The 10,758-nt window shown below is 37.1% G+C and overlaps 1 protein-coding gene across 3 annotated transcripts in view; it reads left to right on the top strand.

Annotated features, from left to right (window-relative positions):
- The first annotated feature begins 5,503 nt into the window (after positions 1-5,503).
- dnmbp (dynamin binding protein) overlaps positions 5,504-10,758 on the top strand; it is a 61,931-nt gene continuing 56,676 nt past the window's right edge. For 2 of the 3 annotated variants that reach the window (XM_015347613.2, XM_006630836.3), the window contains exon 1: positions 5,504-5,823. The gene's annotated coding sequence lies outside the window, so the exon portion shown is untranslated. Of the gene's footprint in view, positions 5,824-6,065; positions 6,123-10,758 lie in introns of those variants that run through there. The other variant, XM_069189197.1, reaches the window with a different exon arrangement.

Here is a 10,758-nt window from a genome sequence, read left to right as displayed (position 1 = left end):
TTGATTATCTTCAAAGGCTGCCAAATGCTGATGGGGAGGTTTGTGTTTCTGTACAGAAAACATTGCTCTCAGGCAATGTTTATCTCCTTTTAAAACTGATTTTGTGTTTTGTCAGTGTCCATGTGATCTGGAAGGTCAATGTTTCAGAAAAACAAAAGATGCACAATGTGAAATAAAATGTCTTCATTTTTGACTGTGCATGTAAAATTCCTAAAGGCCTCTTTTTGCAGATTTTTTTATCCTTCAAAATATTAAAGGTCATGAGTTCTATAATAGCCTAGGGACCCAATACATTCCAGAGACTGCACTGGACAATGTGACTTATTTAACTTTGTCAATCATCTGTTTTCCTTCTGATAAATACAAATTGCATTACTTGGTGTTCAAACAGTGAGGCAGCTTTTTACTGAGGTAAACACTTTCCAGTTTTCTTAATTAGTATAGGTTAAGGTGTTTTTTCATTATCCTTACATTTTTTCTTACATTATAGTGCTAAAGGTTCTTTTTGTATGTTATGTACATTATATTAGTAACCAATTAAAAGATTATTTAAATGTGTAATGATTCCAGTTCTTGAAGAAATCTAATGTATTTTTCTAGTGAGCACTAAACTGTCTCTGAAAATGACTCCAAATTCCTCAGTTTGCCTAGAACTACTTTACACATTGATGTGGTTACAGCCATTGAATGTCAAGATTTACTACACACTCACTCAATAGAGAGAAACCCTAACCTTAACTACAGGATCTGCACCAGTTCCATAAAATTAAGTCCACAAATAAGTATTTAATTCTCTTGAAACTGTTTTGAAATGTTATTAAAAGCCAGCCTGCTAAGTACATGTACAAGGTCAATATTAGAACCACTTGTTTTCCAACAGTGAGCACAAATCATCTTTCAAAATAATAAAATTGAAATACCATGTGCCTTGAGGGGAAGGTGTTTACTCCTTTTCCAGCCACATGAAGGAAACCTCAAGATGTTTAAATGGAACAGTGGTATTTTAGGATGCTGGGACAGGACTTATTTACTTTTATCATTTTATCTATGCATAGTATTATATATAATTATTAAAACCTTTTAATCATCAAAAAGCCACAGTCCACATTTAAAAGGTGAAATTGTGTCTTAATGGTGAAGTAAATATTAAAGAAAGGCTTTGAAGTGTCTGTCTTGCAAAATGTCTTAGATGCATATATTTAGAGTTGTATTTCTAATAGCCTTAAGTGTGTGTGAATGAATTCATATCTTTCATATACGGTATGAAATGAGTCTTAAGTACATATGTCATGGTAAAGCACCATAATCCAAGACAAGGTAATATGGAGACTGAAGCCAGTCTAGAAGACAGTCAGAAGTGTGTATCTACAAAAATATGAACTGTGGTCCTAATTATTGTAGTATATGTTCTTAAAATTATATGAATGTCTGTAAAATAGAAAAGATCAGATCAGAAATGTTTAAGAAAATAGGATCCTTTTTATGCCTTTTGGCAAAAAATAAGGCCAGTTAATTGTTTGGGCCCAAATGTGTGTAATAATTCAACAACAGCATATCCCTGAGAACATATCTGGGAGACATAATGTATAACACATTAACAGCAGAGTCTAAAACAGGCCCGAGCAACTCCGGTCCTTGAGAGCCATGTAATCAACTGCTTTGTATTTCACCTTTGGCCTCTGGCCCCTCAGAGACTTGCCCGTGCCTGGTCTAAATCACCCCATGGCTATAGCGGATTAAAATCATCAACAATTACACAGTGACCTACAGTTCTTACAATCCAATGCCACGGATATCATTACAAAACTTTGAACTTTAACAATGATGCACAATTTCAGAATTGAAATGATCAATTACGATAATTTAAGTTAAAAATAAATTTTTGAAATAGAATAAATAAATGGGCAGCAGGGTACCACAACCTTAAAACCAAGTACAGAATTGTCATATTTGGACACTAGATGGCGGCGTCAACGCACATATTCTTTTTTGGAAAAACCTTGCCAAACATCACGTACAGATTGGAGAGCATCCAATTTTCATTGAGCTAACTCCTCTGTTCTTGATATACTGTGGCTGGGAAATGTCTGTCATCAAACATTGTTTTTTTTCTCTTCAGTGCTATTTTTTCCACAGTTTTTAATTGCTTCTCACAAACACCACCAAAACAATAGCAACTCTCCAAGAGGAAATGGGAAAATAAGTATCGCAATTACCACACCTATGATGGCAGCTTTGGAAAACTGAGTGCCTTGATTGTTTAATGAATCAGTTTTCAGTTCTGATAGCAGTATTCAGTAATCTATTCCAGAGTCAGTCAATTAATCTGTTCATTTATCTAATGACAGTCATAATATTCATATTAACATCATATTATGCTTCACAAACTCACAATGATTTACTAGTTAATATATACAGCCTATATAAAGTAGCAGACCGTTTTTCTTGTCATAGCTTGTTTTTTATGTACAAGCTAGAACAGACATATAGACATTTACCTTAGAATACAATCAGCTCCACGGATTGGGTATACATCCACCCATTCTCTAACTGCTCCCCCTAGTATCCTGGCATGGAACAGGCACCAAGTAGGACGCCTCCTGGACAGGACACCAGTCTGTCACAGGGCACATACAGATACAAACAGACACATCAGAGCCACTTCTCCCAGAAGCCACTTAACCACTGGGTATGTCTTTGGACTATGTAAAGAAACCAGAGCACCTGGTGGAAACATGAACATACAAACTCCACACAGATAGCACCCCAGGTCCAGAATTGAACCCAGGGCCCCAGGGTTGTAAGGCAGCAATGCTAACCACTACACCACCACACCTGAGCATACAATATGTTGAAAATAAAATATGCTCGTCTCTAAAGTTTAATTCTCTGATTCATCAGAATTTATAGTTTGATCCCACGCACATGTTTTTTTATTTTAATTTATTGCTTAATGTTTTTTTTCCACAATGCTAGAACTAGTGTGAAAAAAAGAAAATTTCACATGACTCAGCTGCTGTTTGCTATTCAATGCGTATATACTGTAGCTCTGGCTCTTAAGAATGATCTCATTTAGTGAGAAAAGAATAATTCTTCTTTCTCTATCCCCCTTTACAGCTCTTATCGGATTCCTTTCAAATAACTAGGCACAACGTGCACTACACACTCACCACAGAAGTCAGCAGTTTTAGTGTAAAATGAAAAGGTCAATGGAGTGATATTTCTAAACATTAAAAAAATTATGCAAACAATTTGTGGCAGCGTTGCCATGTCATTTTGGAATATATGCGTAGGAGTTCATGCATTTCATATCCAAAAGGCCAGACAATCAGGGTCCTTTTTTCATGCAAAAATATGCGCTCTGGAAATCCTGATATCTGGGACCTGAGGGAGAACATTAATGAATGAGTCACCCTCCAGTCAGGCCTCAGTCTGGCTCTGCGTCAGCAGTGCACAGCACACTCGTGAATGTGAGCACCTAGAGACACCAAGCTCCACTGCCTTGTGGTTTCCTCCAATTGTAAGCTGGAAATAACAAGTAAAACAAGCAGGATGGCCAAACAGATTCACACTTTAGTTTTCCAATAATAACAGCTTTTGATCCAGAGGTAGTACTACTAACTCTGTGGTATGCTCAGTTCACAACACTCTCCATTTATTTGATATTTTAGCACTGATTATGATAAAGGAACCTTAAATTGTAAACACAAGGAAACTTACTTCCGATAATTCTACAATCACTTGATTCTCAAAAAATAAGGACTGCTCTCTCAGTCCTAAGCAACGTCTGAAATTTACTTTTAATTAATTACTTCAATATCGTACACAAATCAAACAGTGATGTATTCTTACCCACAAGTTATCTATTACTAAGTTCAAAGGACCAAATTGACACAAATGGGTGTATAAATCAAATAGGTTCAACTATCTCACAGGTTGTAAACAACCAAATGGTAAACTGTTATGAATCAAGCCCTCTGTGTATCTTTTTTGTCTGTTTTGGTCTGCAATCTCTGGAGAAGGTGAGCGTTGCTTGGTAACAAACTAGTTTACCTATTGCCTTAGGCCACTAGGTTCAGATCTCCACTATAACAGCTCAGGCAGAATCTGACCCCTTTAATTGTTCAGACATCCAGGCCAGGCAGCTGCCTTGGACAATACAGTATTGCTTCATCTCGTAAAATTAAACCACAAAAGGAAAAACATTTATTTTCTTAACTCATCTGTTTCTCATTTTTCCCCTTCATAAGTAAGCCTATAAAATTGAATTTTTTGATTAGGGAGAAAGAAGCATCAGTTTCCCAGTACTACAATTTCCACATAAAGAGAAGTGCACAAATGCATGTTATCTGTTATTTTGTGTCTATTCTAAACATGGCAAATTCTAGCAAGAGTACAAAATTATCCAAAATGCTTGAGTTTCTCAAAGGGCAAAGGTACGTTTAATGTTTTGGAGTGTGGTGGCAGAATTGTAACTCCCCACCCCCCACTAACACAGGCTATATTTTAGAAATGAACTAACATTCAAGTTCCAGCTCTTAGATTATGTCGTGTTTATTGTATACTGCATCATAAAGAAAGTGTCTGGAGAGGAATACTAAAATTGTCCTAAAACAGTACAAATAAGTATACTTTTTAATAGTATACACGAGAAAATGCTATTAACTCATTTTCTCACACTGAATGTCTGTCAAAACGTTCTTCTGGGATACATACTTTATGAGTACAGGTAGAAATAGAATGAATTTTCCTCATGATTCTTTTGTCTTAAAATTGTGTAAAATTGGGAGATTGGCTATCACTCAAAGAATGAGTGGTATTATTTATGGAAGTCCCTGTCAGTGCTTTAGAAATAGGGTACAATTTGGAAACAACAAGACAGTATTATCTAGATCTGAAAAGGCAGCTTCAAAAAAATACTGTAACAGTTCCCCTAACTCAATTTCCTGAAAGCTTTAGTGTTAAGTGACTTGTTTTGATTAGACAAAGTAGACAGGGACAACTCACTTTTTGTAGATTTTCAATTAAGCATGCAAGTACAGTATTCCTCGACTTTCAGAGGCCTCCCTGAAAAGGTAGCTTATGGGAAGATAAAGACAGAAGTTTCTTTTCACATTCAAATAAGTATTCTATTTGGTCACTTTCATGAGCCCAAACTCAGAAATAGAAGTGTTCCTATACAGTGGGGGATACATGAATAGAATTAGAATACCAATCAACATTTTAAAAAAAATAGTAAGCTTTTTTAAAATATTGTCTCATATGTATAATTAGAATATTTTTGTAAAATAAAAATAAGAAATTTAGAACCAGTTTTTTTTTACATTTTCATTGTTATACATTTGTACATTGTTTCAGAGCATGTATAGTACCTAAAGTCGATGGCTGCTTTGCAAAGCAGCATGAAGTGACCCATCATCTTTTTATGCAGGCAGAGTAAAGACAGCCCGTGTTTCATTGAAGGTCCCTGGCAGGAGTGGGTGCTGATGTCAGCAGGGAGGGAGGCTGGCTGTAGGAGCTTCCATCTGTATGACAGCTGATTGCTGTGTAGTGTAAGTGATCCTGGTTACACAGGGATTATGTTATCTATTGGTCCCATAGACTTTATAAAGCAGGCATAAACGTTTTAATAGCGACGGTGCTATAAGCATCTCCGAAAAAAGGTTTGGCCCCACGTCAGTTTTCATTCATGGAAACTACCGTACTTAATAACTGGCATCTTAAAAGGGTGAAATAGTGGCCAGTGAAAAGCTTGGATCAATCCGCTAGACCGAAATTACGATCCAGACCCGAGACGAGGAGCCCAGAAACCTGCGCAGACAGGTAAATTAATCTTCTGTAGTACGAGCAAGGGGCGGATTATTGGGTGGGTAAAATAAAACGATTCGCATTATGAAATTCACAGAAAATCTCCAGTCTGCTGAACGAGGAGCCTAACGACCGATCCAGCAAGTACGCTAGCAAGTTTAGTTGCTGATCGTGATGTAACTTGTAATTAAATAGTTTATTGAGCTTTTTTTATCCAAAGCGGAACTTTTTACGGACTCTCTGTTATGCTTATATCGTAGTAGGTGAACGTAAAAGAGTTTAAAACGGTGTAGCTCCTTCCAACTAACCTGCCAGTACGTGAGTTTTGCCTTCTAAACTCTGTTTGGATTCATTACTATAAAAGTGTATCTGAAATAAATTTAGTAATTTTGTTACTTGGTAAGTAACGCGAACCTATGTTTTAATATTGATAGCCTTTCTGTGTGTAATCTGATTTCTGTATTGAGCGTGAGCTCTTTTCGTGTGATGGGAGTAGCTGCATGAGCGCACGCACAAAAAATGTTTCCGAATTGTGGCGCTGCATTTTTCTAGCTTTTAACGACGACTTCAAGAGGTTTCATTTGATAGTAAACCACGCTAAAGCACGAACTGTTGTGTTTTACTTAAACGGGTGCCAGTTACGATTTATACTGTGGTCATATTGTCAAAATGTAAAACCTTTGTTGACATTGGGCCAATACCTGCAGAAAAGTTTGGAGCCCACACATTGATTTCATGTTTTGAATTACGAAAACCAATCCGAAATACATGTCACTTTGCGTTCCTCAAAATCTGTATTTATTCATTTATACTGTAGCAGACGGTTTCTCTTTGTTATTGAACACTTATTGATTTAGGTAAAAGAACCAGGCAGTGTTTAATCACTGTGACCTAATCAGAAGCTGTGTTTTAAAAACAGTGAGCACGTTTATTTTCGTTCGTAAATGCTGAGTTTTAAGGTTTTTTTAAGCTTCAGTGTTGAAATACTTTTTGAGGGTAAATGCGTGTTGGGGGGAGGAGGGTCTGTATGTTTTTGAACTAAAAATATTTTAAGCTTGCCTTTTATCTGTGTTTCATTGCTCCAATGTGTGTTAAGGGGGATGATGTTTTCTTGATATTCTGTAATTTGTCATTTAAACCATTTTAATGTTCATGCACAAGGAGTGGCCTAAGAATGGAGGCCCAGACATGGAGGAAAGTTACTGTATCTGTAACACTGTATCGTCTACAGTGTGTAGACTGTATTGCTGCATCATGCCACTCATTTTGTCAATTTCAATCATTGACTGCTTTTAAAATTTCCTAGATACAATATAGCCATAATGAGTAAGTGCAGTGATGCCACAAAACAGCCATGAGTTGCAGATGCTATCTGTATGGGATATCAGCAGGGCTTGAAGAATTAAGTAATAACTTAGTATTTGTGCCCCTGATCATTTATACTAGTGAAGTTTGTTGTTTATTATATATAATGTTATTGTTATCTGTTGTGATACAGTCCTATTCAACAACAATGTTTTATAAACTGCGCATGAGAGTGTGTAGATTTCTCTTTTGTTTTTTATTTTTTTATTTTTGTATAGACCTCACTTATCTCTGATGCAATATCTTAGTTTGCTTGATTGAAACAGGCTATATATACTTGTAATGTTTCATATTGTTCAGCTGATTTTGTGATTTTCTTTTTTTAGACGTTAAGAGGACTTGCAACATTTGAATGCACTAGATGAAAAATTAAGTGCCCGTATAACAGAACTTCGTTTTTCTTTTTTTCTACATCCTGTCGAACTTAGCAACATTGTATTGGACAATACATCCATTGCCTCGATTAATTATTCATCTTTAGCATCTCTGGTGTCCAGTGATGGTGGAGTCACATGTGAGTTACTGCAGATCTGTAACCACAACAGTTGGCTTTAGAATTGTTCTCAGAAAAGAGGCTATGCAAATTGGAGATCTTTCAAAAGGACAGTACGATAAATTTAACTGAATAGTTTACAAGCTTTCAAATGTTCAACTGTTCATGTAATACAGAGGATCACAGAACCTTTGTCCATTCGTGGACAGCTAGAGGGCTTCAGATTGTAGTAGTGTCAGAGACTGCACTTTTAATGAACATCACCCTGTATGAGGAACAGAAATGTCTAGAGTTTAGAATATCCCACGTAGACAGGTTTGCCACAGCTAACTAAGCTGTTTATGTGAAAGATTATAGCTGTGTATCATTACAAATATGTGGTAAGAAGTAATTGATCTAATAAATTGGAAGAAAATCCTTAAAAGGGCCATCGTACAGAGTAGATTCTGCATTGTTAACAAACTTCTCAAACAGGAGACAACCAACAAAATGGTGAGGTTAAATCACTTTTTACGGCAGATTTTTAATGTTCTCGTATATCCTTGGGTATACTGAGATACAAAATCCTTTTCAGACTCCCTGCACATATTAATTCTTGGTCTGGACTTGTCTGTAGTCATCATTAGTTTGCCTGGGCATATCTCTGTTAAAGGGAATTCTTTGAAAACGAATGGGTCAGTTTTCCCCACAGTTAGGATTTACAATATAGCTATTCACACTTAGTATTCCACTTTTTCATGTAAGTGTATACAGTTGCAAGAAAAAGTTTGTAAGCCCTTTGGAATTACCTGGCTTTCTGCATTAATTACTCATAAAAAATGTGGTCTGATCTCCAACTGAGCCACAATAATAGACAAACGCAGTCTGCTTAAACTAATAACACACAAACAATTGTACCGTCAGTACTGGACACATCGAATAAACTTTCACAGTCCAGGTTGGAAAAAGTATGTGAACGTCTAGGCTAATGAGTTCTCCAAAAGCTAGTCAGGAGTCAGGTGTTCCAATCAATAAGAAGAGGTTGGAGGTGCCCTGCCCTCTAAAAAAGGCACACAAAGGTTGGTTACTGTGTCTGCTCTTCTCAAGAAAGAGCTTTTCATGTGAACCATGCCCCAATCAAAAGAAATATCAGAGAACCTTAGAAGAAGAATTGTAGAGATGCATAAAGCTGGAAAAGGCTACAGAAGCATTTCTAAAGGCCTGGGTGTTCGTCAATCCACAGTAAGACAAATTGTCTACAAATGGAGAAAATTCAGTACTGTTGCTACTCTCCCTGGGAGTGGGTGTCCTGCAAACATCGTGGCAAGAGCGCAGCTTGCCATGCTGAAGGAGGTGAAAAAGAACCCTAGGGTAACAGCTAAGGACCTGCAGAGATCTCTTAGAACTTGCCCAAGTCTCTGTTCATGTGTCCACTATAAGAAAAACACTGAACAAGAATGGTGTTAATGGAAGGACAACACGGAGGAAACCACTGCTCTTAAAAAAAATATTGCTGCACGACTCAAGTTGGCAAAAGACCCCCTGGATGTTCCACATTGCTTCTGGGACAATGTTCTGTGGACTGGTGAGACATAAGTTTAGTTTTTTGGCAGAAATGCGCAACACTATGTTTGGAGGATAAAAAAAACACTGCACACCAATGCCAAAACCTCATCCCAACCGTGAAGCATGCTGGAGGGAGCATCACGGTTTGGGGCTGCTTTGCTGCCACAGGACCTGGACAGCTTGCTATCATAGAGAGAACAATGAATTCAAAAATATATCAAGACATTTCACCTGAGAATGTCAGGGTAGTGGTCCGTCACCTGAAGCTTAATAGAAGGTGGGTGATGCAACAAGACAATGACCCGAAATACAGGAGTAAGTCAACATCAGAATGGCTTAAACAGAAGAAAATTAGTGTTCTGGAATGGCCAAGTCAGAGTCCAGACCTCAACCCAACTGAGATGTTGTGGCATGATCTGAAGAGAGTCGTTCATGCAAGGAATCCCAGAAATATCAATGAACTGAAACAGTTTTGTTAGGAGGAGTGGTCTAAACCGTTGTGCAAGTCTCATCAGTAGCTACAGGAAACGTTTGGTGGAGGTTATTGCTGCTAAAGGAGGGTCTACCAGTTACTAAATATAAGGGTTCACATACTTTTTTCAGCCTGGACTGTGAATGTTTAAACAATGTGTTCAATATTGACAAGAAGTACAATTGTTTGTGTGTTATTAGTTTAAGCAGATTGTATTTGTCTATTATTGTGACTTAGTTGAAGATCAGACCACATTTTTATGAGTAATTAATGCAGAGATCCAGGTAATTCCAAAGGGTTCACAAACATTGTCTTGCAACTGTAGGTAACAACAGAGAGCCCATCTTGCTCATATGTTTGCTGGTGGCTTCTACCAAGGGGCTTTTCCAGTTTACTTGAAGACTCCTGGGGAATCGGCTTTAATAACGAGGCCAAATATTCTGTAACACTACCGCCACCCTTGGTGTAAATAAGAGCATGTCTTTGACATAGAACTGGAAATAAAGATAATGTGACTTAAGGTTTAGATGTTCTTTAATTGTCATTCCCTGAAAACCCATTGTCTTATTCTTTGTAATTTTCTTGTTAACCATGATAAGATTGAATCACATTGGAGAGTGCTTCATATCCATTCCTGTAGCATATATACTATGTATACCTGTCATGCTTCAGTCTCTTTTTTTATACAGCTGCATGCATTTCCTTTTTCTTAAATGTAAGACCCTAGAGCTCTAAAAAGTGATTCATGGAAACATAAATACAAGTGCGATTCTTCTAGGCTGCCCATGGATTTTATTAATGAAATTGCTTTGCATTAGCAATCACAATGGGTTTGGCTTTATCAAATTAAATTGTGCACCAATGGATTAACCCATGTCTTCTCTCTGCCTCTGCTTTGCCAGTGCAAGGTTTATAACTTTGAAGTTTTCCACACTTAAACATGATACTGAGTAGATTAATCAACACTGAGGCTAAGAATGGAATGCATTACAATTACAGGCCAAGAGTGGTCATTTTTTAGTGGCATGTTGAAATATAGTAGGCTTTTAAAAGTATCAAGATGAATCTAATTTTA

This window comes from Lepisosteus oculatus, chromosome 4 (genome assembly GCF_040954835.1).
Source record: "Lepisosteus oculatus isolate fLepOcu1 chromosome 4, fLepOcu1.hap2, whole genome shotgun sequence".
NCBI lineage: Eukaryota > Metazoa > Chordata > Actinopteri > Semionotiformes > Lepisosteidae > Lepisosteus > Lepisosteus oculatus.
Note: the sequence above shows the minus strand (reverse complement) of the source record. Positions and strands in the feature narration are given on the sequence as shown.